The sequence below is a fragment of the Acomys minous genome, assembly GCF_964271855.1.
Source record: "Acomys minous genome assembly, chromosome: 18".
Classification (NCBI taxonomy): Eukaryota; Metazoa; Chordata; class Mammalia; order Rodentia; family Muridae; genus Acomys; species Acomys minous.
The window spans coordinates 17,609,398-17,618,256 of record NC_140501.1 but is presented as its reverse complement, the minus strand read 5'-3'; positions in this window follow the sequence as shown (position 1 = coordinate 17,618,256).

Genomic DNA, 8,859 nt, shown 5'->3' with positions numbered 1-8,859 from the left:
CCTCCTCAGTCCCTCCAGATCCTCCTCATCCACTCAACCCCACAATCTTTTACTCACTTCCAAAAAACAAGTAAACAGCAGCAGCAGCAACAACTAAAACCCAAACCCATAAAACTATCCAGCACAGTGGCTGTCAACTGCATATAGCTTCTTGGTCAAGGGTGAAATCCCCTGTCCATTTTCCTGTCTCATTGCTGGCACTCTGTCTGGATTGTACTTGTGCAGGCACTGTGCATGCTGCAGTCTCTTGAGTTCATATGTGCATCAGTTTCCTTAAAGTCATCCACCCTCTCGGACTTTTATAATCTTTCAGTTTTCTCTTTCACACAGCACCTAGATCCCTGAGCAGGATTTGAAGACATCCCATTTAGAACTGAGTGTTCCAAAACTTCTCACTCTCTACACATTGTTCAGTTGTGGTTCTCTATGTTAATTCCCATCAAGAAGGTAGCTCTCTGGTGATGATGGCTGAGCATAGCACCCATCTACTGGTATAGCCAAATGTCATTAGGAGTCATTTTATTGCTGTTTCTTTAGCAAGGTGGTTCTCAAGTTATGGGCTGGGACCAATTTGGGATCCAACAACAGATATCCTGCATATCAAATTTACATTACAATTCATAACAGTAACAAACTTAGTTAAGAAGTAGCAGCAAAAATAATTTTATGGTTGAGGTCAGCACAATACGAGGAACTATATTAAAAAGTCCTAGCATTGGCCGGGTGGTGGTGGCGCACGCCTTTAATCCCAGCACTTGGGAGGCAGAGGCAGGCGGATCGCTGTGAGTTCGAGGCCAGCCTGGTCTACAAAGTGAGTCCAGGACTGCCAAGGCTACACAGAGAAACCCTGTCTCGGAAAAAAAAAAAAGAAAAAAAAAAAAGTCCTAGCATTAAGGAGGTTGAGATCCACTGCTTTAGAATAGTATTTGGTTTTCCCCTAAACCCACATCCATCCAGTCTTGGGTTCTTGGTTACCTGAACAGTGTCTGGAGTGGGTCTTAATTCCTATCAGAGAGTGGTTGTTTATTCCTTCAATGCTTTGTTAATTCTTTTTAGTTCTTTGAGACAGCATTTTTCTGTGACAGCCCTGGCTGTCTTAAACTGAATTTGTAGACCAGGCTGGCCTCAAACTCAGAAACCCACCTGCCCCTGCCTGTCAAGTGCTCGGATTAAAGGTGTGTACCACCACAGCCAGCTTCCTTCAATATTTGTACTACTACTACTACTGGTTAAGTCTCTGCCTTCCCTTTGTTTCTCCTGCTTTACAAATTACTTTCATCTTTCTCTTACACTTAAAAGTCCCAAAGAAATCCATTTGCAATGGTACATACCCATAATCTTAGTTATGTAGAAAGTCCAAGTACAAGGACTACTTGAATCTCAAAGTTCAAGAGCAGCCTAGGCAATACAAAGACTTCTTTTAAAAACAACCAACAAATCTTTCTGTCCACTAACTCTTCTCTCTTCTACTTCTTGACATGTACTGTCCTAGCTAGATGAAATGGAGAGCTCCTTCCACCCATAGCCTCCAGACTTTCCTCCTTACTTACTGGTTAAATTATGACTTCCTGAATCTTGGTTTACAGCTTCACACTAAAGTCATAGTGGCTTTCAGTTTCAAAAACTTTATATTTTCATAAACAATGTATTTTCTGAGTGGCTGAAGCTTCTCCCAAAAGCCAATGAAAGTCTCCCAGTATGAGAGGTAGGCTATCTACATAGGAATTTTTGATCAGAGAAGCTCCTGAGTCCATCCTAAAGTACTGGTTGCTCACCAGAATTAAACGGTAAGATCTGATTGCTGAAAACACATTATGTCGGTGGTGGTGTTGCTGTAGAACTTTTTAAAGACTTGCTCTCTACTAGCTAGGCTTTTTTTTTTAGGGGGGGGGTTGGAAGGTGCTATAAATACTATGAGAATTACCAAGAAGTTTTACTCAGCTGTGGATGCTGCATGCTTCATTACTGTTAGGCAACATGTGTACATACTGGTAGAATACTGGCATGTTATGGAGGTGACCAACCCTTACTGCATTTGACAATTGTTCCACAGGAGGGATTCATGTATAGTACTGTTAATATGGTTAAAAAAAACAAAAAAACCAAATGACCAGAGTGGTATATGGCGCAGAAGTGACTGTCATTTGCTAAATGAGTACATTGTGCACATCAAATTGCTTTTGAGGTATTTTATGCTAATAGGTTGGTGCTGCTGTCAGGTGATTAGAGGAGCTCCTTTTACAATGGGAGTCCATTACTACAGCCAATTCTCAACTAGTCAAACTGATGAGAGCATGACTGTTCAATGTTCAGCTCTAACAGGGACCTGTATTTCACCCTCATCTCATAGACACAAAGCTCAGGGAATATAGTATAAGAGGTAGAAAGAATTAAGAAAGGATTAGAATGTTGTCTTTTAAGTATGGCATGGTCACTGAAGCTTTGAATTTTCAGAAGTGATTGCCTGCAACGGATTGGGTTATAACCTATTAACTCCCGCTCCAGGAGATCTGATGTCCTCTTCTGGTTTCCACAGGCACTTTAAGCACATACATACATACATACATACATACATACATACATACATACATACATACATACACCTAGGCACACACACAGCAAGGCTGTATAGACTTTCATTCCCAAGCACTCAGGAGCAGAGGCAAGTAGATACCCATGTATGAAGCCAGTGTGGTCTATGTACCAAATTTCAAACCAGCAATGGCTAGAGAGACCATCAATAAAAATAAGAGACTTCACAATGAGTTTTTAAAACTAAATTTGCTACAATCGTATTAGATCATAAAATGGTAATGCAAGGTCACAACCAGGATGCTGACAATGGTAGTCAAGACAGAGTCCCATCATTAAAGGGTGACTTTTAGTCACATTTACTACCCTCCCACTTGACCACCTCAAAAACCTATAGCACAGATCGGTTCACCACTTGCACACTTCAAGAATTACATATAAGTGGAGTTACACAAGTCTTTCAAATCTGTCTTTCCTCAATTAGCACTGCCTCTGAAGATTCATTTATGTTGAGCATGTCATCAATGGTTGACATTTTACTACTGCGCATTAATCTCATGGAGACATGCTTACTCCAGGCTTTAACTGACCTGAATAAAGTTCCAGTGAACATGTGCACAGACATGTTTCATTCATCAGGTAGTTAACACATTTATCTACTTATGAACCTACCAAGATTTTCCACTATTGTGTAACACATCTCCACAAGCAATGTCCACATGGTCACTGCTCTGTGGCAGCCCTGGTGATACTTCTTTTCCTATAATTCTGGTGTATAGTGATCTTGAGACGCTATCCCCTGAATACTAATTGGTGCTGAACATATGGTCTTTATAATATTCTTTAGTAAAAGATTTATTTTTTTATCTTTTTTGGGGAGGGTGCTGCATATTCTACTAGTGCTTTGGCATAAACTAGATATTTGTAAACATGTTCTATTTAGTTTTTTCACATATTTAACTAGTTCTTTATCAACTTTGTAAAACACTGATGAAATGCCACTTATGATGCTTTTGTGGACCAAATCTAAGAATTTGTATACCTCTAAATTCCAAGCTTGTTATACTTTTCAATAGGCCCATGGTTTCAAATTTTATATCTAAGCTCAAAATCTGTTTTATAGGATATAGGGTAAACATTTGTGTTCATATTGTCCAATTTCCCCAGTATCATTTTTGTAAGATAAGATCAGTTTCCAAGCTCCTTTTGTACCTCCCAAGTCAACTGGACATTTGCACAGGATCTGTATTCTCTCCAATCGACCAATCGCCACTACCCCCCCCCCCCGTATTTGGATCCTTCCCAAGACCACAATCTTGGTGAATGTAAAAGCTTTCAAGCTGAGTATTCTCATTAATTCATTTTTCCAAAAATTGTTCTAGTTCCTTTGCCTTTTCACATAAGGATTATCTTATGGCTGCCTATAAGAATAATCTTGGCAGGAATTATGACAGAAATTATATTAACCTGTATATGAATCTAGGTCAACTAACAATATTCTGAATTTTCCATCCATGAACACCAATAATTTGTCAGGGATGAGTCCCCTTATAGGTTATGCAATCCCAAGTGTGCTCCTCAATAGGAAAGAATGATGGAGTTTTATTTTATAAACCCTAAAGTAAAAATAATAACAGCAATCCCCCCCACCTCCAAAAGTTCAGTACTCCTTTGGTTTCCTCACTGGAAAGCTTCTTATACTTCATGAAAAGGAACCTTCAAGAAGCGCACACCCACCCACCTACCTCCCTCTCTCTCTCTCTCTCTCTCTCTCTCTCTCTCTCTCTCTCTCTCTCTCTCTCTCTCTCTCTCTCTCTCTCATGACTGTTACAGCAATTTCATGTATAATTTATAAAATTTCCTGTTTGGCACTTCTTTAAAAATGAGGTCTTAGGAATAAAAATATTTGAACTTAAAAAGATTTTAAAAGAATCAAGGACTTTTACAAGTTTACTTTTAAAAATGTGAGTTGTACTTTATCCTCAACTAAGTAACTTCTTCACTAACCCCATACTCTTAAATCCCCCAAACAGGGAAGGTTGGGATGCAGCCCAATTGGTAGTGCCCTTTCCTGGCAGGCATAGGCACTGAGGTTGATGGCCAGCTCCTTGTCTGCCACAGGTAACAGAGCAAGTTCAACATCAGCCTGGGCGGCATGACTATGCTCCCCATTCTCCTCAAAACTGCTAAGAATCATGATTTTCAGAGCTCTGAATAAAAGATGTATTATATTACACTCCAATAATGCATGTTTTAAGTATACTGTGATTCAGTAATGGAGAATATAACACTGTACAACATTACAAACCTTCAATGACTCAAACCAGTCATACTATATCCAAGTTTTCCCATTTCTAATTAAATAAAAACATCACCACCAGGTAGATAACTGAGGAAAATATTAATGATTTGCAAAAAAAAAAAAATCTTACATATAGAATAGATTATATAGGTAGGTATTTTAAATTGCTTTTTCTGGGGTTGGATATATAGCTCGGTAAGGGAACACTTACCTAGCATTTCCAAGATCCTGGATTTCAATTCTAGAAACACCAAAACTAAACAATCTTTTCTTTTGATGATGGGGGGGAGGGGGACAACTAGTATGTTAGCTAATATCCTTCTTTCACTATCTACTTTATGCTGTTTATCAGCCTGGACTTCATTAAACACACAATATTTTATTCCAGAGAAAAACAGGATGGAAGGTTAAAATTTTAGTATCAAACTTTTATTTGGCAGATCTGTGTAAATCTTAAAGATAATACGGTTTAGAAATAAAAAACCCAGCCTGGATTTTATCACTTATTTAAATAAAAAGGAACACTTACCATATCTTTTAGTGAAAAGTTTAATAATGTCTTAAGAATTAAGAGCTGAAGTTAAAAAAAAAAAATCCTGGCAACTAAATGCTACGAAAAACATCACTAGTAGTGTCACTCCTGCATCAGAGCTTAGGGGGAAAAAAAAAAAACCAATGTGGTTACTAATGTAACATTAACAAGTGATATGAATTCAATGAGTTCTACTGAAATGCAAAGAAAACTATACTTTTGACTCCTAAATGTAAATTATTAAAGAACTTACCTGCCTGTGCTTTATAAAAGATTATATACAAAGTATATCTCTAGGCTAAAAACTGGTACACTTAGCTGGGCAGTAGTGGCACCCATCTTTAGTCCACGCACTTGAGTTCAAGGCCATCCTGGTCTCCAAAGCTAGTCCAGGACAGCCAAGGCTACACAGAGAAACCCTGTCTTGAAAACTGAAACAAAACAAAACAAAACTGGTATACTTAAGTAGTTGAGAATGTGTAATATAGAAATAATCAGAAGTGTAAAGATATTCAAAAGGATGTTCTGCCTACACTATTAACCTCAAGCAAGAACTACTTGATTCTAATTCACAGTTGAGAGATTAAATTGTTATAAACACACCAAAAAAGAGCAAATTATATAATTCAATTTTTAAATGTCTAGTTTCTCTACAATACATAATTACATGTATATTTAAAAAACACTAAAAAAGAAAGAACTGCATTCTTTTAAAGAAATGCTTTTAGGTAAAGTAGAAGCTGACAACATAATCTAAAAATGCCCACAGGACTGGCTATATATTTGTGTACATATGTTTGTGTTTATATGTATGTGGCTACAAACTTTAGTAATTTTTATCAAGTACCAGCTTTGTTTTTCAATTTTACTATTTAAAAACTAAACCTCTGAAGAGTATTGCGCTTTATGCCTTTTAAGATAAAGACGAATTTTTAATCCCCAGGCTCTGTCACAAGCAGACAGGCTATCATCAATTTTTTGTAGGTGACAGATGCATAGCTAACAATGAAAACACACAAAAAGTGTGCAATCCTAGTAACAAAATTAACTCTGAAAGAAACAAAGAAAAGGAAAAGGGAGCCACATCAGAACAGGAGAAGGAAGTCTATTTCACCACCAGGTTCTAATGGGAACTTCTAAACACACTTTTGTAGTTTGTAGATCACCACTGCATATATAATTTCACCTTCGGACTCCATAGCAGTCATTCTTAGTCTTCACTGTAGTATCTTTATACTTATCACTCAACAAAGGAACAACTTTCTGGCCACCAAATGGAATAAAGAGAAAGTTCAGCAGTAAAGCAGCAGGAAGTAAGGAGAAATGGTATTTAAGTTCTATGCATATGTGGGTGGACTAACCACACTGGAACCATAGCTGACCTTCAAGAACTTCAAGTGAGAACAGAGGGCAGAGAGTCAAAGAGGAAACATGTGGCTATTTCTTCATTAAAAGTTTCAGCAGCATTCAATGTGTATGCATGGTAGATACAAATCACATATAACTGTTATAAGATGTAGGATAATTTTTAAAAAATTAACAACTGTTTTTATTAAGACTATTTTATTTTTAAAATTTCAAAATATAAAAATAATAAACATGGGTATTTAATAAACAACATAATTCAACTATAAATAATAGAAGTGTTGACAACCCACACAAACACAGTCACTATAAACATTCTGTGCATACAAGAGTAGTTTTCTAGTTCAAGTTTTACCTTTTTCAGTTCAAGTTTTATCTTCACTTTTAAAAATAAACAAGGAAGCTGCTACAGCTTAACCAGTTACTTTCGCTCCACTCAGAGAGCAGGGAATTTCCCCCATGCCAACACGCATTCATGAAATGGGATAGTTATGGGCACAGGCACTAACCACTGGAACAACCCAGTCTTCAAACAAGAAAAGACTCCTTTGGTGTTTTCATATTCAACAACAGTCCATAGTACTGAGTTAAAATAAATCACTTATTAAAGGAAATCTTGCATCAAACAGTATGTTCTGACGTATTATCACACTCAAAACAAGTTTAGGATTCTGAGAATCAAAAGTAAACATGTATGAATGCTTTGCTGATACTTAACTGTATCTTACAAACATTCACTAAGGTGCTGGAGTAAAATCTTGAGGACAAAACAAAAAATACATATCAATGGAAAACTTACACAATGTAATAACTGATTTCTTTATAATTCATCAAATATTCTGTAAATATCTTTAAGAAATACTCTGCCTTTGATTGAATAAAGGACAGATGGGTATTTAAAGCAGAGTAATATGACATAATTATTTTAGGACTAGAAAAGTTTTCCATTTCAAATATGAGGGAAAAAACATGCTTGAGTATATCATTTTTAAATGCTAATCAAATTAACAGCCTTCCTCTTACCAAAATAAACTATTTTCTTTTGGGAAAAGCTGGGCACAAATAAGAATACAGTCATTCTGCATCAGTTTCTTTATTATCAGGTGTTCTCTAATGGGCTCGGCTCTTACCCAACTCAACATATACCTCTTTATAATTCTGCTGCTAGAGTAAAGTGTAAGCGATAACACATTAAAGCCTAGCAAAGACTAGACAACAGATTCAATGACATTGAAAGATTTAATAGCACCAATGACTGTTTCCTAAGACACTTGAGGGGCCTGTATCACTTTAAAGTATTATCTTGTAAACAAGACCAAAAATATTTAGTTGATCTGTATTTGAGCATAAATATTTATAAATTCTATAAAAAAAAAACAAATATAGCATGACTAGAGCGACCAATAGTGTAAAATCTAAATATATTGAAAAATATAAAGATATATAAAAGGCTTCCATAATGCAATCATGCAGAGGTAAACTGCTCCACTCAATTACACAAAAATGATTCTGTACAGTTATGTACACATAGCTCCATAATGAGGCTATTCAAAGACAAATTTTAAAAGAATCTCTAATAACCAATATATAAGGACTTCTATGTAACTGAACAACTGAATCTCCCAACAATTTTCAAAAAATGAAGTGATCTTAAGGAGAACTCAACTTGACTTCTGATCCCCAAGGGCATATTCCATTCTGTTTTGCTTTGTTTTTTAACTCAACGGCAAAAGGAAAAAACAATGGCAAAAGAAGTTAATGTGACAGCGTGTAGCATTCACCGAGTAACCAACCAAAAGAGGTCTTGGCTGGCAGGTATGGTGTCTTCAGACAATTGTTACTGGCTCTAAAATGAGCAGCTACAACACTATACTACTGTAAAGCCTTCTTTGAAAATAAAAATTATCAGCTATTCTGATAAAATATTTATGAGTTCCTCATGGCTATCTGCCAATCTATTAAAAAGGACAACAAAAAAGTTGGTGGGGGAACAACCAAACAAAATGCCTTGTAGGCAATCTAAATTATTATTTAGATAATAATTATTTGAAATACATGCTTTTTGTTTAACCGTGCATGTATAATCAATGTGGATCAAGACAGATAATTTGTAATATGACTAATGAGT